At 37.5% G+C, this 26076-nt stretch overlaps 1 protein-coding gene and 1 long non-coding RNA gene across 10 annotated transcripts in view; one reads left to right on the plus strand and one right to left on the minus strand.

The window, feature by feature from the left end:
- The window catches only part of KCNH8 (potassium voltage-gated channel subfamily H member 8), a 395129-nt gene that overhangs the window by 310298 nt on the left and 58755 nt on the right, over window positions 1-26076 (minus strand). The window contains exons 1-2 of one of the 9 annotated variants that reach the window (XM_054552528.2): window positions 12652-13655; window positions 10514-10621 (exon numbers count right to left, since the gene is read on the minus strand). The exons of the other annotated variants lie outside the window; for them this stretch is intronic. The gene's annotated coding sequence lies outside the window, so the exon portion shown is untranslated. Of the gene's footprint in view, window positions 1-10513; window positions 10622-12651; window positions 13656-26076 lie in introns of those variants that run through there. 9 annotated transcript variants of the gene reach the window in all.
- LOC129058621 (uncharacterized) lies at window positions 16298-17679 on the plus strand. The gene is made up of 2 exons (XR_008523870.1): window positions 16298-16380; window positions 17507-17679. It is a non-coding gene; the product is annotated as an uncharacterized LOC129058621 (long non-coding RNA).

Here is a 26076-nt window from a genome sequence, read left to right on the forward strand (position 1 = left end):
ATGGTAAGGACATTTCCAAAACTCTTGGCACATATTGCAAATTTGCGTTCCAAAGAACAAAAGCATTGTCCCAAATTACATGCCCACCAGGAATGGAACGTTATGAAAGATACACAAGTACACACTCATAAATCACACTGTCCTTGTTTTCTTCAGTTTGTAAGTTTTCTAAGTGCAACAACCTGTTTTTTCTTGAGCACAAGGGAATAAATATTTACAGTACATAAAGAGTTAGAGATGATAACTGATTTTGTTTTAATGCAAAAAATACCTATTTCAAAGTTTTTTAAGGTACTGCTTTGGTATTATGCAACCAATGACATAGTATGCATTTTCCCTATAACTATTTATCACAAATATCTAAAACTATCTTTCAAGATAGCATAGTAGCAGATCTTTATCTTCTCTCATTATCAAGTCTGGTATTTATGCTATCTGATTCTGAGTAAGATGAAAGAGTCTGCTGCTTATTTAGATTTTATTTAAACTTCTATGTTTACTGTTTGCAACTGTAAAATTTAGATAACCACCAAAAAATGAGTGGTTGGAAATTAAGAAAGTCATCTCTCCAACTTTTATACAAACTTGGAATAAGATTTATTGAAACCCTTGAATTATTAAAACAAGTTCTTTTTGCTTAACATCTGATATGGTTTGGCTCTGTGTCCCCAACCAAATCTCATCTTGAACTGTACTCCTATAATTCCCACTCCCATAATTACCCTGAGATAATCTGAATCATGGGGCCAGTTTCCCCCATACTGTTATTGTGGTAGTGAATAAGTCTCATGAGCTCTGATGGTTTTATCATGGGTTTCCACTTTTGCATCTTCCTCATTTTCTCTTTCCGCCACCATGTAAGAAGAGCCTTTCACCTTCCGCCATGATTCTGAGAACTCCCCAGCTATGTGGAACTGTTAAGTCCAATTAAACCTCTTTTTCTTCCCAGTCTCAGGTATGTCTTTATTAGCAGCATGAAAATAGACTAATACAGTAAATTGGTACCAGTAAAGTGGGGCATTGCTGGAAAGATACCCAAAAATGTGGAGGCAACTTTGGAACTGGGTAACAGGCAGAGGTTGGAACAGTTTGGAGGGCTCAGAAGAAGGCAGGAAAATGTGGGAAAATTTGGAACTTCCTAGAGACTGGTATTGCTTTGACAAAAATGCTGATAGTGATACAAACAATAAGGTCCAGGATAAGGTGGTCTCAGATGGAGATGAGGAACTTGTGGGAACTGGAGAAAATGTGACTCTTGTTATGTTTTAGCAAAGAGACTGACAGCATTTTGCCACTGCCCTAGAGATGTGTGGAACTTTGAACTTGAGAGAGATGATTTAGGGTATGTGGCGGAAAAAATTCTAAGCAGCAAAGCATTCAAGGGGTGACTTGGGTGCTGTTAAAAGCATTCAGTTTTAAAAGTGAAACAGAGCATAAACATTTGAAAAATTTGCAGCCTGACAATGCGATAGAAAAGAAAAATCCATTTTTTGAGTAGAAATTCAAGCCTGCTGCAGAAATTTGCATAAGTAACAAGGAGCTGAATGTTAATCCTAAAACAATGGGGAAAATGTCTCCAAGGCATGTCACAGCCTCTCCCATCACAGGCCCAGAGGCCTAGGAGAAAATGTTTCTTGGGCTGGGCCCAGGGTCTGCATGCTGTGTGCAGCCTAGGGACTTGGTGCCCTGTGTCCAGCTGATCCAGCAGTGACTGAAAGGAGCCAATGTAGATCTCAAGCCCTGGCTTCAGAGGGTGCAAGCCCCTAGCCTTGGCAGCTTCCATGTGATGTTGAGTTTGCAAGTGCACAGAAGTCAAGAATTGAGGTTTGGGAACCTCCACCTAGATTTCAGAAGATATATGGAAATGCCTGGATGGCCAGGCAGAAGCTTGCTGCAGGGGTAGGGCACTCATGGAGAACCTCTGCTAGGGCATGGAAGGGAAATGTGGTGTTGGAGCCCCCCCTCCCCCCACAGAGTCCCTACTGGGGCACCACCTAGTGGAGCTGTGAGAAGAGGGCATCTTCAACTATTTTGTGAGATATGAAGTAGTGGCAATATCATTTATGTCTTCAGCTACTTTTGAACATCTAGTAAACTACAGACAGAAGTAATAAAGTCAAATAATGGGTAATACTTAGAACAACTAATAACAGACAGAAGTAATAGAATCAAATAAATAGAAAGAGAATCCATTGTCCAACTGGATGGGTAATTCTAGACTAATTTACAACTTGCAATTATAAATGTCCTATAATGTTTTACAAAAAGATCCTGATTTGGAGTTCCAAGATCCGGCTTGGCTGCATGACTTGCAGTGGTTATTTTACTTCTAAGCCTTGAAGAGTAAAATGAGTTACCTCCTAGTGCACAGCACATAGTAGGTGTCTTAAATATAATTTTTTTCATAGGTAGACATATTTGTTTTTTCTCTGGCCTTATTAGCTAAACCATTAAGCATGTAGCTTTATTCATAAGTTTCCAGTGAATGTTCTGCTTTTTATCTGCTTTGGAAAATAACCTGATGAATACAAATAAATAGAAATTAGCTAAATATATTGGTGATGTAACACACAAATAAACATCATTTTATTTGTCAACATAGATACATTTTTTAAATGAATCACAGAACTAGCAATGCTGTGAGTAAAACATTTATCATGCTTTCCCACAATACATTATAGAATCTATCTTATGGTTTTACTGAGCTGCCCCTGAGCTGCCCACATTCATCCAAAATGTTTCAGATGTTTATTTTTATTTTAAAACTCTCATATGTTACAAAATAAGCCACAAATTATAAAAGTGCTCAATATAAGCCTAGCATGAGCTTGTGAAAAAAGAACAGCCCTGAGGCTAAGAATGTAGATTTTAGAGTAGGGATTAGCAAATTCTTCTGTAAAAGGCCAGCAACTAAATGTTTTAGGCTCTGAAGGCCATATAGTCTGTCACAAATACTCAACATTCATAGTACGAAAACAGCCACAGAAAATATGTAAACAATTATTGTCATTAAATAATAATATCATTCTTTTGAACATTTATTAATATAACTATTGTTCTTAGCTCACCTGTTCAAAAAAACATGAGGTGAGCCAGATAGGGCCCACAGGGTATGCACAGGGTACTGCCCTAGAGTCGTACTGTTTGGATTCCAATTCTGGTTTATGCCTTTGTGGTTATGTGATCCTGAACAAATTAGCCTCCTCTCTCGGCTCTGGAATCTAAGTAGGAATGATAACCTACACCTCACTTACATGATTATTATGTGGTCTCAGTGAGGAATGCATGAAAGTGCATAACATTATACATGAAGAGCACATGTATAACCACCAAAAGGGTGGTTCCTTTCCCCTGGAAACATCTTTATTTTCATAGGCATCATGTATAGTGGAAACACAAGATCCTTGAAGTCAGACAGACTTGCAACCAAATCATTACCACCAACTTTGACCCCTGTTGCCGCTCACTGGGCCTACAACATTATCTATACTTCACAATTGCTGCGACTGCATGGTGCATAACAGATACTGAGTGTTTCCCTGAATCTATAGCATAAACAAGATGTTCAAAAATTCTGGTTACTTTTGTTTTACATTAAACTCGTTTTCTTATTCTTCATAGGCCATAGGTAGTTGATATGTCTTATATCTTTGTATCATTTATAACCTATGTGTCCCTCTGTGTGTGTATACTCCTTCTCAAGCTCTGGACTGAGAACACTTTCACAGAAATAAAGCACCGATATTCAAATTTAATCCATAGTGATGTTGGGAATTCTTGAGTTATCTTGTATATGTTGATCTTCAATCTAGACAATGGGTCACCTCGAGGAATAAAAGTTCTCAATAAGAGAAAAGTGTCATGTATACTATCTTACTCCCAATCATCCCCCTTCTCTGAGATATCAGAATATAATAAAATACTGGCTCATTAGATGTACAGATTAGTAACACTATGGAAAATAGCAACTTGGCCCGAGGTGGAAAGAAATGAATGAAAGGAGGGATTAAGGACAACAGAGTTGCTAAAGAAGAAAGCACGGAGGGGAGCAGATGTCTTGTCTGGTTTTCAAGATTAGAAGGAAACCCAGACTGAAGTGCCCAAAGAGTAATGTTGGCTCTGGAGAGTAACAGTGATATTTCCCATATTTATGCCTGAATATAAACAATAAATTCCAGTGATTGCAGTGATTTGAAAGTGTCACTGGACCTATCCAGGCAAAAGGAGTCCAGTGAAGAATCCAGGTGAAGACTTGGGACACAGCTCCAAAAACAGACCCTAAGTCTTGAGGTCTAGTGGACAAGTCAGAGATAAGAGACTGGGAAATTGTGGATCTGCAGAATTGTATACAAACCATAGATCTAATGTATATGGGTGTTTTTTCCTGTTATTGAAAATCTTTTGGAAACATTTTAAGACATGTCCTGCTCTTGAAGAGCACTGCAGAGCCCCAGAAGGCCAATTATAGGCACCATATCCTAGGGGGTCTTTTGTGAATGGCACCCAACTGAGCTTGCCAGAGCACAGCCTGAATAGCCTAAACATCAGTAAGTTAACAGCTGCCTTTCCTACAGAGTGAATTTTCCCCTGTGTGTGTGTGTGTGTGTGTGTGTGTGTCTGTGAGAGAGAGAGAGAGAAAGATTGCAAGAAAGAGAGAGAGAGAGAGATGGTGGAGCAAATACTTTGATGCCAAAGAAGTATGATGCCTCCAAAATGTAACTTGGTCTCTTACTGTCAAGACCTTACCAAGACAAGGATTATAGAAACCACACTTTCTTCTGATGACCTTGCTTATTATCCAGGAAATATCAAGCATGCCCTTGGAATGTTCAAGGCAGAGAGTCTCTGTTAACTACTACTACTAATGATCAAAACTACCTTTCATAGGGCTCAGAATGGAAAATTTTATCCACATGTATACACATACAAACATATATAATTATACCAAATATGTGTGGACATCATATAAAATAGCTAACTGTGGTAGACACTGCTTTTGCCCAAAGCTGTTTTGCCAACCCTGCTGGCAGTTGAAGCACTGCTCAATAAAATTTGTATTCTCAATATAAAGGCCTTAATATTTTTCAAATTATGCCTTACAAGACAAGCATTCAATATTTATTCCATTGGAACATACATCTAAGACTAGGGGAAGCCCCATATGGTCAAGAAGAATTTCATATCAAAAGAATTACTTCAAAATACATATTTTCAGTTCCTAACAATGTGCGTTGCTAATGATATCACTTTTCATAAACACTGAATTCATAATAAACACCTATGAATATAAGACTTACTTCTGAAATCACTGGCATGTTATGTATACCTGACCTAGCACACCAGCCAAAATAGCTTATGGAGGAAAATATCACTCACAAGTATTCTAAATGAATACATTTAATTTTTGGAATTTTAGGCCCATATTATGGACATAAATATTATCCGAATCAGCCATCTATGAATGCGGGAAACCAAGAAATAAAATAACCCCAGAGTAGATAGAAAAGCCAATTTCTAGAGAATAAATGTTACAAGAAACTGTCAAGTTCACATGAACAAAATGTACTACCTTCCACAAGTCATGGAGTGAGTCAACAATTTCCTAAAAAGGGAATTATAAGAATTTTTATATGAAGGGCAAATATATTAGCATACATACCACATTCATACGTCCAAAAGATTCTCATTCTTAGAAGCCCATAGAAGAACAGATATTAAAAAACAATGACAACTAGGCCTATATCTACATATTCAAGATGTAATAACTGCTGAGGACTTTGACCTTGAATAGCCCAATATAGCCTAATGTGATCGAAAGATTTCTAGGCTGGAAGTCAGCAGACTTGGGTTTTTGGTCCCACTAAGCTACTGATATTGTATGCAACCTTTGGTAAGTCACTTCCAAAAGTCACTTCTGTGCCTCAGTTTCCTTATCTATAAAATAATGAATTGGATTTTTATGGACCCTTCCATAATAGAGTTCTGATTTTTGTGGGTCCATAAAAATCCAATCCATATTAGAGTTTTGCTACTCTATTATGTCTCTACAAGTGTTCCTTCATATTACCATTCGATTTCAGGTATTGAGAGTAAAGTCTAAATCCCTCAGGTTAGTATTCAATGTATTCCATGTTTTGACTACAGTCTTTGTCTTAATTTTTATCTCATTCTATTCCTGAAACCGTATCAACATCCCATTCATATCCTTTTTCTTTCTCAGTCTTCATCACGGTTGCCTCTGTTTTTCTTTCCTCTCCTTCAACTTAACTGTTTTACTTCATTCTAGCATTTGCCAAAGCCATCTCTGTGTTAGAATTCTGTATGTCTGTCATTACTACAAGCCCCTATATGATGGAGGCTGGGCTTTATGCAAGGTGTCATCTGTTTGTACAGTACTCATTAACACCTGGTCCAAAACATATCCTTGGGAATGACTGGTAATTCTAATCTTGGTAACAGAAAACAGCAAAATATCTGATTCCAGTATAATCAATGACACATTTTGTCAAAAATCAAAACAGGCTGGGTGAGGTGGTTCATGCCTGTAATCCCAGCGCTTTGGGAGATCAAAGTGGGAAGATCATTTGAGCCCAGGAGTTTGAGGTTACAGTAAGCTATGATCATGCCACTGCACTCCAGCCTATCTCAAAAAAAAAAAAAAAAAAAAAAAAAGTTCAAACAAAGTACATCCTCCTTAATAAAAGTTAGTTCTTCTCAACCTCATAGGAATAAATTATTGGAAAGGAGGGAGAAAAAATTACACTTCAAATCATTAAAAATGGTTTGTTTCTCTTTAAACATAGACTATTTAGGTTTCATAATTTTCAAAACAAGTATGGTTTAGGTAAACAAATTAACCATCACTAGACTAATTTCTCACAGGCTCCATGGCAACTTTTAATAAATTACATTTTCAAGTGCTCCAAAAGCCTAATGATTGAAATAAAGTTAAATATTTTCTAAGTTGGAACATATAATGTACTCATTATTTAAAAATGTCAGAATTTGTCTTTATTTAATGTTCAAGAAAAGTTGGTCTGTTTGAGTTAGGCTACTCTATTTATGCCAAAAATAGAAAAAAAGCTTTACTTTGAAATTATTAAGAGAAAAACCACTCCATGCAAATTAATCTTAACAGAAATCTTGGCTCTGTCTTTTAAGATGCACACACATTCTCTTATAGGGAAGCACAAATCAATATAAGATGTGTCACGATAGATCTTAATCTGTCTGTATTTATTCCTCTGTACATACCAAATATGATTTCAAATAACTTATTTTACATATTTCCCTCCCTGACATTGAATACCTTTTTATCTCAGAAAAAAAAATTAAAGATTAAAGTCTTTGAGATAAAGCTAGAAAATGAAATATCTATATAACCTTTAAAAAGGCAGCCATCACTTTTTAAATTTCCCCCCCAAAATAGAAGAAAATGGCAAGTGGTGTCAATGATAAAGCATTGAGGAACTGGGCTAGAAGTTAGAGGTTTTGCAGTCTCAAATGGTAAAATAAGAATAGGAGACAAAGATGATGTCACAGAAATGGTCCACTCTAGCAGTGTGATTTAGTAATGAATGGCTGAGAGAAACCTTCACCATTAGCAGTAAACCTAGAAAGCACAGTGGAATCCAGGCCCAAAAGAGCACATTTAACTTACACAAACTTAATATACAAGCTCAGCATGAACACATAGATAAGTAAATAAATAAGCAAATAATTAAAAAGAGAGGAAAACCGTTGGAATGATTTAAAGATAAACTTTATTTTTAAAAAATATATAATATGTCCTCAAAACATAAGGCAACTATTTTATTAGAGGCTGAACTCAAGGGTTAGTTACCTATCCAATACTGCGGAAAAATCTGACTACATTAATGAAAGACAAAAATGTCAGTCTGCAATAGACTTACTTCATAAAGGAGAGTGGTAGGTAATTTTGACCAAATGCAAATTTAATTTTATGTTGAGACCTTAGTACAGAGTTGTTGAGTAATGCGTGACTCTGCTCTAATGCCCAAATTTGGAGTTGCTGACCTCAAGCCAGGATTATCCCCTCTAGTAACTTTTTCCCAAGTATTAAACAATAATTCAGTGGAATCCTAAGGGTTTCAGTGATATCTTCAACTCCCATAGTACTCTCTTATACCTAGAGTGCTAATTACTCTTCTACTCTGTTATGGATCTGACCCACTTAATATATGAATAAAGACAAAACCCCATAGAATATTTGTGCCAGAGCTCAAAATAGATAAAATAAGGAAACTGAGCTCTAAAGGACTTAAAGGATTTGGTAAAGGTCTACACTTAGCATGGGGTTGTGCACCTTAGAGTACTTGGTACATCTCTAAGGACAGGAAATGCAAATACTTCTTCACTAGTAAAGTAAAATGTAGAGGCTTTCTTTCATTTCTCCTATAGGCTTCATCCTAAAAAATATCCTGAAATGAACCAGACATTAGTGATTTATCTGTGGTCAAAACAGAACTCCGAAGATTTCAAAGGCGCTACAACTGGCTTACACTAGATCTGGAAAGTTTTGAATTACTTTTATCAAAACTTATTATCACTCTATTTCTTGGTGGTACAATTTATTTAAAGGGTGAGCTTGTATTATTTGTCACACTACAGTTTTCAAAGCTTTACTGATATCTTCTAAATCCATTACTGCAGTTAGATTGATGACTGGAAATGCCAAACAAAATTATCCTCTGTATATACAAATGCACATGCTTTGACCTGTTCTAATTAGTCAACTCTAGTTCAAGTAGAAATGCTTAAACATTTCATTACCATCTTTCCTCACAGAAAATTTCAGAATATTGTGGCTATCCAAAACATTCATTTTTCACCGAAGTATCTATTATATATGTAGAATAAAGGCATTCAGCAAAAATAACATTTAGGAATTCTCTCATACTATCTGCAAATAATTAGGAAAAAAAACCATGTTTTATGTAGAAGGGCATAGCCCCATGTAGAAGGCAAAAAGACAAAAACGCTGGGTAATTCACAGAGCTTTTGAGCTATGAAAATCTATTCATATTGCCCAACTCCACTTATTCTATAAATATAGGATGCTAGGCCGGGCACAGTGGCTCACACCTGTAATCCCAGCACTTTGGGAGGCCGAGGCGGGAGGATCACGGGGTCAGGAGATCAAGACCATCCTGGCTAACATGGTGAAACCCCATCACTACTAAAAATACAAAAAAAAGTAGCCTGGTGTGGTGGCACGTGCCTGTAGTCCCAGCTACTCAGGAGGCTGAGGCAGGCGAATCGCTTGTACCTGGGAGGCAGAGGTTGCAGTGAGCCAACATCGTGCCATTGCACTCTAGCCTAGGCAACAGAATGAGACTCCGTCTCAAGAAGAAAAAAAAAAAAAGATGCTAGTGTTATTTTTTTCTTGCACTTAGAGACTTGATAAGGACTAGTTATCTAATATCTGTATGTTTTTAGAAGTTGTTGAGAGCAGCGAAATTACTAATAATAACCACCAAATGACATTAAACTTTAAATGACATTTTCATACATTAGGACCAAGAGGACTTGTCAAAATTTAACAAATTAAAGAGAATTGATAAGGCCGTAGAAGGGAAATTCCATGTTTTGGAAGTCTTAATGTTTTTAAAAATAGGAAAAATTCTGTAAGAAAAAAATACAAATAAATTAGGAGTGAAGATGAACATTCATTTAAGATGAGAAAAAAATCACCCGTGACAAATTACAAAAAGTTGACAAACACAAACATGAAATCCAGAAAAATAACATAATGGCTTTATTAATCACTGACTGCCGAATGTATCTCTTATAATACTTTTCCACAGATCTGTTTTTGGCTATTTCAAGCCTTCCTTCACCTTCCCCATTCACACAATTCTGGTGCAATGCACTGTAGGAGCTATCCATCCTGGGGCAAGATCTCAGGCCCTGCAACTTAGTGTCCTAACACTCAGTGAGTCATGAAGCAGGTAACTTAAGTATTCTTGCAAGCCCATTTATTCCTACACCAGGATGACTAGCAACAGCTATACTTGGAAATTACTGCAAACTACTTAAATACATACTGCTCAATCTAACCTAAATAAATGCATTCTCAACTCATCATTCCCTTTTAGCTGAACCTCAAAATCGCCTGCAGCCATATGAAGATAAGTGTGGCAGAAGGAAAATCAGAATGGTAAGAGACAGTACAACAAACCTATTGTGGTTAAAATATATTCCTTTTGAAAATTTTACAAACAAAAATGATTGCGGCATATAGTAAGGCTCCCACTAGGGGAAGTAAAAGGCCCCAAAGCTTAGGCTTCATTAGGTTCTTGATAAAGCTTTGTCTGCAGAAAGAATCCATCCTCATCAAAAGGAACTACCTCTACACTAAAACATGCCTAGCATTTTCTTTTAAATGGACTTAATGTAGATAACACTGATAGGACAAGAAAAAAAAAAAAGGTGCCATTGTTCAGGAAGTATATGATGGATGGCCAAATAAGGAATAAGATGGGTTTATTACCTGTGGATTGAGGGATCAAATGTGCTGCTTTGGTCAGTGACGTCTTTTGATACCATTCCTGTTTTATGGTTAGTCATGGATAATGTTGCCATCCATGAAAGAGCATGGCTGAAAAAAAAATCAGTGTCACGTTTCGCATATCTGTGTAGGCAGTCCTTCCTCTTTGAAGACTCATCCATTTTAGATGCATTGTTGACAGGTTTCACCACCTGGGGCATATCAGAAACACCCTTTCAGGCTCTCCTACAGGTCACCAATCTTACTTCTGCAAGAAGAACCGCTTAAGCAGTGTTTCAGCATTTATTTTTGCAAGCCATTCATGAGTTTAAGGAGAAACTAAACCAAAGAACAAAGGCATGGACCATGCCACTGTGATACCTAACCCAGGTAGCTGGGTGGTGATACAACCTGCATGAGCTTGTGTGGGCTGAGCTCTGAGACTGTACTTCAGCTGGGGTTTAAGAAGGATTTTCCAAGCATTTTCTATATACAGTATCTATGCTGGGCGCCAGAAAGAAAAACAGCAATGGCCAAGACATGCTTGCCCTCATTAGCCTGCACATTCTATGAGGTAGAGGCTGATAACGAATAGACAATTTTAATATAAAATGGTGGCTTGGCTAGCTCAGCAGTTCTGCTGGGAATCTCTCCTGACACACTGGCTACCAGAGGACCATGAGAGACTTTGATGTGATTATTAAGGCAAGTAGATGTAACATCTGTGGCCCTTTAAACCTTATCCACTCCAGTGAAGCCAGAGAAATGTCTCTCAGAGTACTTTGTGGTTACTTTAGGAGCTTTTTGCTTTCGATGCTAGTAGGAAAAATCACAGCAAGTCATGATGCCTGAGTTCTTGACCTGAGTAATAGGTCCCTTCTAGAAGCCTCAGTGATTGCTTCTCCGCATGCTAAGTGATGGCAGAACCTAGTCAGATGAGGCCTCTCTCATCTCTGGAAGAGCTTGGTTCCACTCTGTAGGAAGAGAATGCTTTGAGCTCTCAGAAGGGAGCCATGGCAAGCACCCACAAGGATTTGCAGTCATCATGAAGATGGCATTTAGCTAAAAGCCTCAAATGTATGGCATGGAAAAGCCATGTCGCAGTGTGCAAGAAACTTGTTTCAGATATGTTTTGCCTTTCTCCCACTTGCCTTACTCCAATATATTAAAGGGTTGCATCTCTCAAATTAAAGCAACAAAGAAAAATGGGAATGCTACACACATTTTTTGAGCTGTTGTTAAATCTCAAGTTCAGTTGTAGGCGCTTGGATTACAACAGAATAAAAAAAGACAAAGACCCCTCAGAGGACTTACACTCCAGTGTCAGGGTCAGAAGACAAACAATAAACATTTTAGTTATAAGGTGATAAATACCATGGAAAAAAGAAAAGCGACAAGAGAGTTTGAGGGGTATGAGGAGGAGTTGGGGTAATATTTTAAATAGGGTGATCTGGGTAGGCATTACTGAGGAGGGCATATTTGAAGACATACTTAAAGAAGGGAGTTTATAATCCACGAGGATAGTGGTGGTGAGGGTGAAAGTCTTCTAGGCAGAGGGAATAGCCAAGGCAAAGACTTTAGGGCAGGAGCACATTCAAGTACTCAAAAAACCTCAAAGAGGGTAGTATGGCTGCCCCACAGTGGGTAGGAAGAAGCATAGTAGGTGTTACAGACTGAATTTTGTCCAAATTCACATGTTGAAGTCCCAACCCCTAGTACTGCAGAATGTGACCTGATTTGGAAATAGAGTAATTGCAGATGCCATTAGTTAAAATGAGGTTATACTGGAATATGGTGGGCCCCTAATCCAATATAACTGTGTCCTTATAAAAAGAGGAAATTTGGACACAGAGATAGACATACTCACAAAGAGAATGCCATATGAAGACTGGAGTTGTTCTGCCAGTCAAAGAGCTACCAGAAGCTAGGAGAGGAGCTAGGAACAGGCTCTTCCCTAGCACCGACAGAGGGAGCAGGGCCTGCTGACACCTTGATCTCAGACTTCAGCTTCTGGAACCATGAGACAATTTTTTGTTGTTTAAACCATTTAAGTTTGTGGTACATTGTTCCAGCAGCCATAGCAAATCAATAGGCAATCAGGCCAGAGAGAAAGTGAAGGACCAGATGATAAAGAGTCTTACCACAGGGACTTTAAACAAGGAGTTATTACAGCATTTTGAGTGAAGGAGTGATATGATCTGACTAAAGCCTGAGTTCTGGAGCAGTTCGACTTTATGAAGTCACAGAACATAGGTGGACATGGCAAAGGAGCCACCAGTGATGTGGCAGGAAAACCAGGAGCACGTACAGCAAAGAAAGCTCATGGTGTTTTTCAAACTAAAAATATGGTCAGTTGGTATTATAAAAGCAGACCACCGCTGGTAGATCAGGGACAAGTACTAAGACGGAAATCAAACAAGTTCACTAACTTCTTCGAAACCAAACACAAACTAGTTGGAAAATTTTCAAAATTCCTTAAATTCATAGGATTCATTATGATTAGTGGAGTTTTAAAATATCTTAAAATTGAGTTAATTTATTAGCAAGAAAATTAAAAACAAAAATAAAAATCCTGGTCTCAGTACATAGGTCTTCTATTTGTGCTGAGTAGAACTACTTTGAATTACTAAGAAGGGATTCCTAAGATAATTTAAAATGACAGAGGTCTCAGGATCTAGTTTGGATTGAGAAAACAGTTTAAGTCAGTCAAATCCATGGCTGCTAGTTTATGTGACACAGGTTCTTTAGAGGAAGTCCTTAACACCACTCCCTGGCATCCTCCTGCATCCCTAAACTCCCTACCTGTAGGACTTATGCAAAAGGGAAATTTATAGTTAGTACCATAGTCCCAAACAAACTAAATAAGGTAACTCTAAGTTAACTCAGAAAGCCTAGACATACAGACACACAAAACAAGTTAAATAATCCCAAATCCAGTTATTCAAAAGCTGCCACTGTACAAATGGGCTAGATTGGTCTAGCTTGATACCTGTAAGTACAGACTCTGAAGCCAGCCTGCCTGGATTAGAATCCTGGCTGGACAGCTTAATACCTACGAGATCTTGAGCAACTTACTTAATTACTTTGTTCCTCAGTTTACATATCTGTAACACATGAATAATAATAGAACCAACTTCATAAGGTTTACATTAATTAATATTTACAATAGGCCTAGGAAATGCTTGGCACTCCGTAAATATTATGTAAGTATTTGTTAAATGCACAATTATATATTTCCTAGGAAAGAGTATTGATGAACAAATAAAAAATATAAAAATGGCTAAAAAGGAAGAGACTTCATATATTAAAGCCAAACTTTTCAGGCTCTTAGAATGTTTGCCTCCAGAAAACAATATGTATGCTAATCATAAGTACTCATAACTATGCTTGTGTGTGCACCTGCTCACAGAATGGGTCACCTACTTTGAAAGTTTGGACATAATAGATTTTTATAAACTATAGAAATGTAAGGTGAAATTGCTTAAGCCATGTATCTAAATAAACTGAAATAGAACACTTTCCAAGCAAAGCAGACGGCTTTCTCCTCAATTTGAATTAGCAGTGATGATCAGTGTACCCAAACAAAAATGTTAGCCTTGCGCAAGGGACTGTGCTCAGACTTCACATGAACGCCTCCTTTAATTCTTACAATAACCTCACGAGGTGCATCTTGCTATCATCCTCTACAGAAAGATGAAGAAATGATCTCAAAGAGGTTAAATATCTTTTCTACCTTCACACCAGCTAAAATGTGTGCTGCTTCATTTGCACCAAAGTCCTGCTCTCATATTGCTCAACCTGATCTCTGAGATCCCTGGCTCCTTCCTCACCCTTCCTGGCAAGCATCGGCGCCCTGGATCTGGCCTGTTGCCATACTGCTGCAATCTCAGAGCCAAATGGAAAAATCAATCCTGTTGATAACTGTTTCCTTGAGAACAGTACTCTAACTGCTACAAAACTGAAGAGAACATAAAAGGGGTACCTGATGTATCAATGAGTGAGCAGCACATTGTATTTCCTTGAGGGACACACATTTCCACTGGGGAAAGGGAAGTTACACAGAAGGGACTAAAATCACATAAATAAAGGTGGCAAGGAAACTCTAACACATTTTAGTAGCATGAGGAATCATTATGATTACAAACATTTTGAAGCTGCTGGTGACACTTGCTTATTTTCCTGAGGTTAAAATCCATTATGGTTAGAGGGGTAAGGACCATGATACTGGAGATCTATTAAGAAGAGGTATCAAGAATTACTAGTAGATTTTGATCATAACTGAGAATTTCTATTGAGAATGTCTGCCATTTCAAATAAATGTGGCACCACTTGAATTTCGTCCAAAGTTACCTGCATAATACACATGAATTTCATCCAAAGTTACGTGTGTAACACAAACACTCTTCGTCCCTGATGGAGATGTAGGCCAGCCTGCCTCTGCTAGCACCGTAAGTTGTTTCTATTTTTTTCTCTCTCCATTCCCTGCCTAGAATGGAGAGAATCAATTCCACAAACCAGCAAGCTAAGGGGAAAGGGTAAAATTTAATGGGAAAGTGATAATTCGAGTTGTTTGTGAATGATAGGTACATCCAGCAGGTTCACTTAATAGACAAACTTTGTTAGCAAAACTACTTATTCAAATTACCAGAGGAACTAGGTTTCTTGGACCCATAAATGGTTCATTGCAAACATGCCCATTATTCTAAATTCCTATTAATTTTTCAATTCCCAGTTGGATCCAGCTGCCTTCAAAGGCACATTTCTATTTGCAGTTGCTGACACTCTGTAGAAATGGCTAATAACTTCATCTAACTGTGGGACACTAAAAATGTGACGGAATTAGCTACAGATGTACTTCATCCAGCCACAAAGAAAACATGGCTATGCCGAAGAGTGTAATCACCTTTCACGTGGGTAAATTGTCTCTCTGCAGAAAGGAGAGCCTACTAGCAAGAATACCAGTCTTTCATTTATTGGTTTGTTTGTTTTTTTGAGAAAGGGAGAGAAAAAGTTGTTGGCTGTCAAGTAATTGGAGTCATATGGGAAATTTGGAGTCATACTCTAGTAGATAGCATTGAGTAGGCTAAGAAATCCCCAAAGGGATCTGCATGCAATGGTCAAAAACAAACCACAAAATCAAAATAAAAGCTGGGATCATGGAAAAGAGACAATTAGATCCAAGACCTGTTGACTTGTCTGCTGAATCTTTCACTGTGTTTTAGAGCATCTGAAAATAGAAATCGGTTGAAAGAAGCTGTTCTCACATAGCATTGGCCCAATTATATTTCAATCTTTCAATCTTTCAATCTCTCATAAATCTAGGTCCTCATGGTTCTCCCAGGTCTCTGAGCAACACTTCAATTGCCTCTACCCCGTTCCCCAATAAGTGCTAGTGTGTGGTGGCAGAAATTATAAATAAACTGTTATGGCCCCCACTCATAGAATATTTACCTAAAAGGCATTCAAGTGTCAAGATATCATCTTAGTTTCTGTACCTTAGTAAATGCCAGTGCACAATTCCCAGGAAATGGAGAACTAGTCTACCCCAAATAAACCTGATGGGAGAATAGCAGTGCGATTTAGCTAGACATGCAGACTCACTTCAAGGAACTGGAAAGGTAGAGCTCCAATTAGAATGCTGGCCCACATTCTAGGGAAGAGATACAGGCCCAAGCCAGTAACAACAGGGTATGTGTAAGCCTCCATGAAATAGATAATGGGCATGCAGACCTATGGCAACAGTGGGCACAGGCCTTAGATATTGTTGCATCAATAATCACACATTTCAGTCTGATCTAATGGCAGACCTTTCTCCAGGCCAAGGTGGCTCAGCATGGAAGACATACTGGATTCGGGAGAACATGTTGAAGGTGAAAGATTATCTTAACTATGAGACAATGCTGGTTAGAGAGCACGAGATTTGGAGTTAGACAGATTTGGTATAATTACTAACTTCACTATATTCTAGCACTGTGTCCTTGGTACATGTCTAATGTCAGGTTCCCCAGATGCAAAGCCTGAGGCAAAGGCTAGGATATGCCCAGTTTATTGAGGGAATACTCTCAGGAAAGACACATAAGAGAATAAGGGAAGTAGGATTGAGAAGGAGAGAGAAAGCTGAGAAAAGACATGGTTTCTGGTAAAGTTTAGCCTTGGCCTGATCCACAGGGGAAGTTAGGAGGCAAAATGTACCCACAGAATTGTCCTTGCCTTAAGTCAAAGGAGCTGGCTTTTATCGGTTAGTCATTGGCTCTAGCCCATAGGTGGGAGAGGAGGAAAAGGTGGCTAACCTCCTGAGCTAGGCAGCACCCACTAATGAAGGGCAATTATCCAAGGAAGGGGACAGCTATGTGTTTTGTGGCCAATGCTCCTAGCAGCTATGGGATGGTCCTATAGCAATCTAGATCCAATCTGGATAAAGATATCACATGGTAAATTAAACAGACAACATTTAATATAGAGAATTATTAACTCTGATAAAAGAGTAACTATATATTATCCTAGGGCTTAGGGAAAAAATCCAAGGAAGGGCAAACTTAGAGAAAGTGCAGTTCAGCTCCCAACGTCGTAGAGAATTACATAGGTATAGCCAGGCCAGAGGTGGTCTGGAGTTACTGGGCCAGCAATAGGCCATCACCCTCTAGAGTGCTGAGTGCCAGCCCAGAGCAGATGATCAGCAACTAATCCCATGGGCAGGCGGGGGTGGTAGAAGCCCAGGTGCTGTCAGCAATAGGAGCACTTCAGTGGGTGCTAGCCATGCCTACCTCTGGTTTCTGTGTCAAGAAGGCTGAGGAGAGGCTGTGGCCATGCTGAAGCTGCAGGCTTGCAGAGGGACTATGTTTTGAGCTTGAAACTGGAGTAGACTTCACTAGATGTCCTCCTACCCACGCGGCCAATACCAGGACCATTCTGAAAAAGGCTGCAAAGCCTTTTCCTCCTCTACTGTCCCTCTAGCACCCTCTACTGAGAACGATTAACATTATGCTCTCTTTAAAGGGGAAATACTTAAAGGAATTCCATTATCACTGAGCATATACTGAAGACTGCATTCTGAGTTGAGATGCAATAAACAGATGACTGAAATAGTACCCCAGGCCAGTAAAGACACATCAAGATGACTTCTGGTTTTTGGCCCAAGCAACTAGAAAAAATAAAGTCTCAATTCAAGAGCTGAAGAAAACTGGGGGATGGGGGAAGCATTTTGGTCGGAAAGAGAAATCAAGGCTTTGTTTTTTGATATTAATCACAAATGCCTACTAGACATCCTAGGGGGGAAATACCCAGTAAGCAGTTATACATGGGCCTCGAGTTCAAAAGAGAAGAGGCTGTTCCAGAGATACAAATTTCAAAGTCCTCAGTTTAGAGATGTATTTAAAGGCTTGAGACTGATGGGATCACAGAATGAGGTGCATATGGATGGAAAAGGGGACAAGTTCAAAAACAGAGTCCTAGAACACTCCTATTAAAAAACATAGGATTGCAATGTTCTCTTAGGTTTAATAGAGGAAATATCCTCTTTAATTTGAGAGAAATAGATTACTCGTAAAGGCAATGAGTTCCTGTTCCATGTGCACAAGCAGCACTTGTTAACATCAGTAAAGGATGCTGTAGAGATTCCTACATTGGGTGCAAAGAAGGAGTCTATGATCTCCAAGCTCAAAGCCATCAATATAGAAGATAATTAATGAGAAATTTAGAGACTTTTAATTAAAGACCTGCCCTAAACTTGCTCTGTGGCTTTATCAAATCATGAAACTCCCTTAGTCTTCAGTTTTCTCGTTGAAAAAATAAAGGAGTTGGATGAGATATTCTTTAAGATTCCCTTATGAGACCCCAAAAGTCTATAATTATTAGGCATCCATTTTTGTGCTACTTAACCCAGATGTTACAAAACCCAGCTATACAAAAAATACAACGTGATTTAACTGAAGAATTGCTGATATGCTCAAAATTAATTAATTAGATTCTTGGAGTCTGACAAAGGCAAATCCTTTCCAAGTAGTTCCTGAATTATCTTTGCCAGAGCTCCTGTTCCCACTTCCACTCCGAGGTGGTGCAGCTGTACTTCTGTACTTCTGTGATAAGCTAAGGCAAAAGAAGAAAATTTAGCTCAATTCAAACAATATGAGCCCCAACCATGAGACAAATACAGTGCTAGATGCCTTGAGACATGTGAACAGGCCTTTTCAGGATTTATAAACTAGTCAGTAAATGGCCAAGTAAATTCTAATGAAGAGAAGAATAAATTACTACCCATAAATACATAGTGCTGGCTGCGTGAAGGCCAAAGAGGACATCAACCATCTGTTGGAAAGTGGGGCTCACACAGAAAAAGCTGGTATTTACATTGGGGCTTGAAGATAAAGAGGGTTGCCAGGCATGATGAAGAATAGAAGTTTTGGAGTCAAGTGGGTCTGGGTTTCAAACCCAGCTCTATTAGCTATTAGCTGTGAGACCTTTGGTGAAAATATTCACTCTTAAAATCAAGCTAATACCTTTCTCTTAATGTAGTTGTGATGAAAGATGTAATAATCACATTTAAGATGCTTAATAAATACGTGAAATCTGAGAAGGAATCAATAAACCACAGCTATTACTATCTGGATAAAAGAGGTGATAATGTAATCCCAAGAGAAGGAACACCATGAATAAAGCTCATGAGTCTAGCATTCCCTGATCTTCTGACCTATTCACAACCAACCAGTCTTTCTGATCTTACTCTGGCTACTGTCCATCATGACTCTCCTTGTTATCACATGGAGCTACCTACCATCCTCAGTGTTCTCCCAAATTCAGTGATTAACATACTACCCAAACAAATTTTGTCCTAACACTAGTACTATTACTTGTCTCTACTTTTCCTTAAGTTGCCTAAGGTTTTCCTTAAATACATTTATTTGATTAAAAGATTTCATACCACAATTTTAAATGGAAATCCAGCATGACTTTCCGTAAGATTAAGAGAACTAAAAAATAAATGCAACCTGAAATCAATTTTATTATAGTTACTGTTGTCTGACACAGTCTTGGAGCCTGAGGCCTACTGGCTATGTGTTAAAGAATAGGGGGAATGAGGAGGAACTGGCTAGTTAGCAAGTAAAGCAAGGAGTTAAAATATCAGACTGAGGTCTATTTTTTCCTGAGTAAAAGAAGTTTTGAAGAGAATTGGAAAGAGAAAACTTTCTCACTGATGGTTCAACATTATTTAATGTTACATCTGTCTACTGTGCATATCAGCAGTGGTACAGAGACTACGCCTTGAGAAATATTGCCTTTGTTCACACCATCCTGCCTCTTTAGTTTATCCCAATCCTTCACATCTTTCAATGCTTCCTCCAGCCCCACCTCTTCCATGAAGCCTGCCCTGACTATTCCAATCAACAGACAAGTAGGCTCTCCATCTTTTAAATCAAAATACTTGGTGTTAGCAAACCTATTTGGAAATAAATCATGCACTTCTACATGGCGTCTGTTCTGTGACTGTCATACTCACATTTTGCTCTTGCATTTTTATCATTGTATATGTTTTTCTCCTGCCTCCCCAGTGTAAGTCATTATGGGTGGAAACTATGTCTTTTCTTTTCACCCACAATACCTTTCTCTCATGTACTTTAAAAAATGAGAAGCATAAACGTATGTAGAAAACTAATGAAAATATGTGGTCAATGGGACATCATGCATTTATGACTGTATAGGAGAACTGAAACAACCTAGATGAAGGCTAAGGATAGTGGCATCAACTAGGCATTATTGAAATAAAAATATTTGAATATTGGATAGTATGCAAACATCTTCCTAATTTCAGTTTCACATGGATGTGAAGAAGGAAGCTGTCAGCACTAATGCAAAAAGGTCATCATACTTTCAGGGTCCAATATTAACAGGGCTCTGCCCAGATGGTGCTGTCAGAGGAATCTACTTTGTATTCTCACCATCATCCTTCATTTTTATCTCTCATTTGATTCACTGGGAAATATGAATGACTCCTATTTGAACATATGTGACAGCCCAGTTTTTCTAATCAAATTTTTTTTTTTACTGATAGGTTTATGAAACTTAACCTGCTGTAACACTAAAGCAGCCATTTTACAATGTGTCAGAACCCTCCACAACAGAATTTCAGGAGTAAAAGGACAATCTTGATGAAAGCAATGTATTTTTTTTAAATGGGCATTCAGAAAGTGTGATGCACAAGAAGATAAAATATGAAAATGAATTCTCTTACATCTTACACTTCAATGAGATTGAAGCACCAAAAAGAAGGCTTTATTCACCCTGGTGGTAGGGTTTTTGTGTTATTTTCTTACTAAGTCCTATGTAACAATTAGGATGTTAATCATCCCACAGCTAGGTATACAATTGGAAGGATACAATTTCATTTTATGCATTTCGGTAATATCACTTTGGAGAGAATCACATAATTGAAAAAGAAAAAAGTAGAAGAAAGAAAAAAAACATTGAGAGCCTTGTGCTGCTGGTCCATCTCTGATCTTTCTCTCTTAATTTTAAAATGTGATGGCAAATCTCTTCACTCACAAAATATTTCCTAGAAATAAATGGAAATTAAATGGCTTTCCTAGAAATAAATAAGAAATTCTAAATAACATTTTATTAGAATGGGAAGAGATCTTGCAGACTGCCTAATTTAAACTTCACATTGTACAAAGAGAAGACCAGAAAAGAGTATATAAATTGTCTAAGGTCACTCAGTGACTTTTGACAAAAGGAACTCTGAAATGCAGGCCTCTCAAGCCAAATATCTAGCCTTGGTTTATGCAGTATTTCACCCCCCCAAAAAAATCTCTTCCCAAAGCCCACTTGAGGGCTTACCTAGGGACTACACATTACACTGAGGAAGGATAACTCAAAAGGTACCTATAACTCTCCCAGGAATGGTCCTGCCAGATCTTTAAAAGGCACATGAATCCTGTCTGAATTCTCTTCTTGGCAAAAGGAGTGAACAGGCAGTGCCTCCCTGTTAAGTTTCATGCTACCATTGACAATACACCTCCCTCTATGCAAAGCTGATTTTTGTTCAGAATCTAGTAAACGGAGCTGTGCTGTGTATTCATAGCAGATGTGAAGGCACAATCATTTGCTTAATTCTGCAGGAGAATTCAAATATCTTGGATAATTTAAGGTAGTCTACATGACTTGTTTGAATGCTTTACAATGTTTACAATGTAATAGTCAATCTCTGAGTGAGTGTTAGAAACCCTATGAAAATCCCAAAGACTAAATTAGCTTTGTTTAGAAGAACCTACTTCATTTTAAAATGATCCAAGCATTTTCTTAAATTTATCAGCATTACTTTCTAGATAAACATACCTCCTTGGCCTCAGAAAGTAAAATAACATTTTCCTTAAGAAGTAGAAATTATTTTCCTAAATGAGAAAAGCATGTTTTAGTGATTTATTTTCATTAGTAACCTCTAAGCACTAAAAAGACTTGGTTTGCATGTGAGGGCAATCATCGTGAATCTTTTTAAGTAAAAAATGCATACTGCTTTAAAAGCTATTGCCAAAGCAGCTAAGGGATGGGAACTGAGAAGGTGTAATATATATTTTACATATTTATTTACTCCTTTATGGCTATACATATATATTTATACTTTGCACACATATATTTATGAATATTATAATATGAATATATATGTGAAGTGTGTAGTCTATATTTATATACTATATATGGACAGGAGAGACAGATACAGCTATAGACATAAATATAGATAGATATAGACATACATATATCCCTGTGATTTTGTTTACTGAACAAGGAAAGTATGAAAAATATCCCTGGGATCCAGAAATATTAAAGACCTGACATCTCTTGATCCCTTGCTTTAACATTGAGCTCCTGTGAAAGGCAAATTCAACCCCTCTTTTCCTGTCTTTTCTACCCATACAGAGGAAAAATTTCTCTTTGGAGTATTACCAACATCAACAAAAATAGGAAGAACACCATATCTGCCATAAGTCTCTTTTGGCTTCCTTAATTCCCATGGGTCTCTCCTTTCCTTAAATGCTTTCCACATTTGCACCGAACTTAATGGTGCTCAGCATTTTATTGTCCTCTTATTAATTTATATAGGGATCCTTCTCACCAACGGACTTGGAAATATCTGAGCATAAGGACTATAATTTATTATTTATGCCTTATGGTAGCCAGTGGTGTATTAATAGTATTTGATTAATAGTATCAAATCATAATATCTTGATTGAGAATCACACACCACTCTTTTCAATTTTTTAAAGTTGTTGAAAACATATATCCCAATGGAGTTAGGATGTTAATTTAATTACAAAGAGAGAGTGAATTTATTCTTTGGTAAGACCTAGACAACTTCTGAACAGATTACATATATTTTATTATATATCAAAGATGTGCAATAGGAATAAACATAATAACATTTGAAATGTTAAATGTGTACTTTCTGATAGTAAATACAAATAATAAATATCTTCTTAGGAATAAAACATAATGCAGTATTTTGTAAATTGCCAGCATTTTGCTTAGCTCCTTTTTCCCAACATTGACAAGGAGAGTACATGACTAATTTCTTTAAATTGTGCTTGAATCTTGGGAAATGAATTTCTGTAGTATTTAGCATGACACTCTCAACTTGTGGAATAAGCAGATAAACAGGCAAAGGCTATAAGTGCTAGAGCTTTATTAATTCAACTGAAATTAACATCTTATTTTAATAATTCTTAGAATTGCCAATTGATATTAACTAAACTGAGCACCCTGAAATACATTTTTTTTTAAATCTTGAAATCCATACCAATTACATTAAAATTTCACACAAGAAAACATTTTTTCCCTCTTTGATATCTAGAACACATTCTGCTGGTGATGAGTTTAATATCCACTTTTTACATTTTTGGTGAGAAAAGCCATTAACTGTATGAGACAGCTGTTCACAGTCTTCTAGACACAACTTGGCATGTTTCAAGACACACAAATGATCATTTATAAATTAAATGAGTCCAATTACACATTGCACTTATTTTGTCACTGGCTTAATTCAGCTATCTACTTGTGCATACTGCTATGAAAAGGAACATCATAAAAATATAGCCCTGGGATGTCTATTTGTGAGAGTCTCAAAAGACTTCATATATATTAACAGATTATTTTGTATTATCATAAAGTGATCAAAGAAGAAGCATTAATTATGTCCACTTTCTTAGGTATGGTATTGATATAATATTATAATCAAAGACTATTTGAATAATCTAGGCCCACAGATCCGGTTTGTTTTCTTAAAAGAGATCCTTTATTCAGTATAATTCATTATGATTCATTTATTTATTCTTTCATTCATCTGGCAAACATTTTTTAAATACGCACTGTGTGTCAGCCACCAAATCTACAAACAAAAATAACAGTCTTCATATAGTATTGTATTTTCTGCTCAAACTGCTATCTCCAAAAATATTTTTTATTTCCTATTTGAATGCCCCTTTCTTTACCATTGTTACTAAGACACTTCCTTCCCAAAAAGCTTGAGATAATACTCCCAGCTCTTTTTTAACCCCTGATCCTTCGTTATCTTTGATAAGCTTCTCTCCTGCTGTATACTCTTCTACTTATGTTCCCAAAAGTTCAATTGCCGGCCCACTTGTTTTGCTTTTCTATACACCTCCTTCCTTACTTTGACTAACAACACCCAAATCTTTTTTTCAAGACCAAACTTCTTCATGGAGTTTCAGGTATGCATATTCCACTGATTGCCAGACCCATTTGCCTGGAGGTAACTCAGGCACCCCAAATTTCAAGTTCAAAAACTAAACCCATGATTTCCTCCAGTCTCCCTGTCTTTGTCTTGCTCTTTCTCTTCTTCCGATATTTTCCATCCCAGTATCTCTCAAATTATCTGCCATATCTGGCGGACTTTTCTCTCTAAATTCTTTCTGCATTTGGTTCCCATTTCACCACTTGTCTTTCTTCCTTCAGTTCATCCCCTGGGTGATTCATCCAAAACACTGGTTCTCAACTTAGGGCATTTTGCTCCTCAGGGGACACTGACAATGTCCAGAACAATTTTGAATGTCACAACTGGGTAATGCTGCTCTTATCTACAGAGTATAGACTAGAAATATTGCTGAAAATCCTATAATGTACAGGATAACACCCCAGCCCCCACAAGATGACAAATAATTATCTGGTTAATAGTGCTAAGGTTGAAAAACCTTATCTAGAATAAAAACTAACCATGTCATTATCATCCCCACCACTTAAAACCATTTCAATCGTCTTTCAACCTTCTTGAAATTTCATAAAAGTCCTTGCATGACAGATCCCAGCCTTCCACTCCAGTTCATCTACTGCCCAGGATGCCTTTCCCCTTATGCTTTTGCAGCCCAGATACTTGCACACACATGTTTATAGCAGCACAATTTGCAAATGCAAAATGTGGAACCAGCCCTAATGCCCATCAATCAACGAGTGGATAAAGAAACTGTGAGATATATATATATATATATATATATATATATATATATATATATATATATATACCATTAATGACATTCACAGCAACCTGGACGGGACTGGAGACTGTTACTCTAAGTGAAGTAACTCAGGAATGGAAAACCAAACATCCTATGTTCTCACTCCTAAATGGGAGCTAAGCTACGAGGATGCAAAGGCATAAGAATGATACAATGGACTATAGGGACTCAGAGGAAAGGGTGGAAAGGGCGTGAGACATAAAAGACTACAAATTGGGTTCAGTGTATACTGCTCAGGTAATGGGTGCACTAAAAATCTCACAAATCACCACTATTTGTGTTACTATTACTTAAGTAACCAAATACCCCCGTTCCCCCAAAACCTATGGAAATAAAAAATAAATAATAATTTCCGACCACACTGTTTGTCACCTTTATGCCTCTGCTCATACTTTTTGTGCTTCCTGGAATGCCCTTCCCTCCCTTCTTTTATTTGGTTAATTTCATACATATTTTTAGACTTTTCACAGAGATCTTCCTTGATACTATTACTGCTCCCCACCACCTCAGGTCAGGGTGGATGCCACTTCTATGTATTCCTGTAGTACACTGAGTATGTTTCTATCAGAAAATTGGTGGGGTGGCTTTCAACAAATCTATGTGTACCTATACCCCCTTGCTTGAGTGTAAGGGTGGTGTTTTATCAGTTTTCTCTGTACCCCAGTGCCTGGCTTCTAAGTATTCAATAAATATTTGTTAAAATTAACTAGAATAGTTAAGTAGAGTTTGACTGACTATATACACCTGAAGATCAGAACTTTATTAGCATATGAGTAACTCTAGGATATTTTCTAAATTCTCAGAAAAGAACTCATCTTGCCCAAAGCAGTGGAATATGAGCAGAAATCTAGCTATATTGAAATATATTTTTTGGCATCAAATCTCTACATTAGACTATAAATAACTTAAGATCAGGGCCAGGTTCTCATTTTTTTGCCATTGAAATATATTAAAAATATGCGTTTATCAACTATTAGTTAGATATATGAAAGAGTGAGTGGATGGATAGGTAGATAGATAGTTGGGTAGGTGGATGGGTAGCTGAACAAA

Source organism: Pongo abelii, chromosome 2 (assembly GCF_028885655.2).
Source record: "Pongo abelii isolate AG06213 chromosome 2, NHGRI_mPonAbe1-v2.0_pri, whole genome shotgun sequence".
Lineage (NCBI taxonomy): Eukaryota > Metazoa > Chordata > Mammalia > Primates > Hominidae > Pongo > Pongo abelii.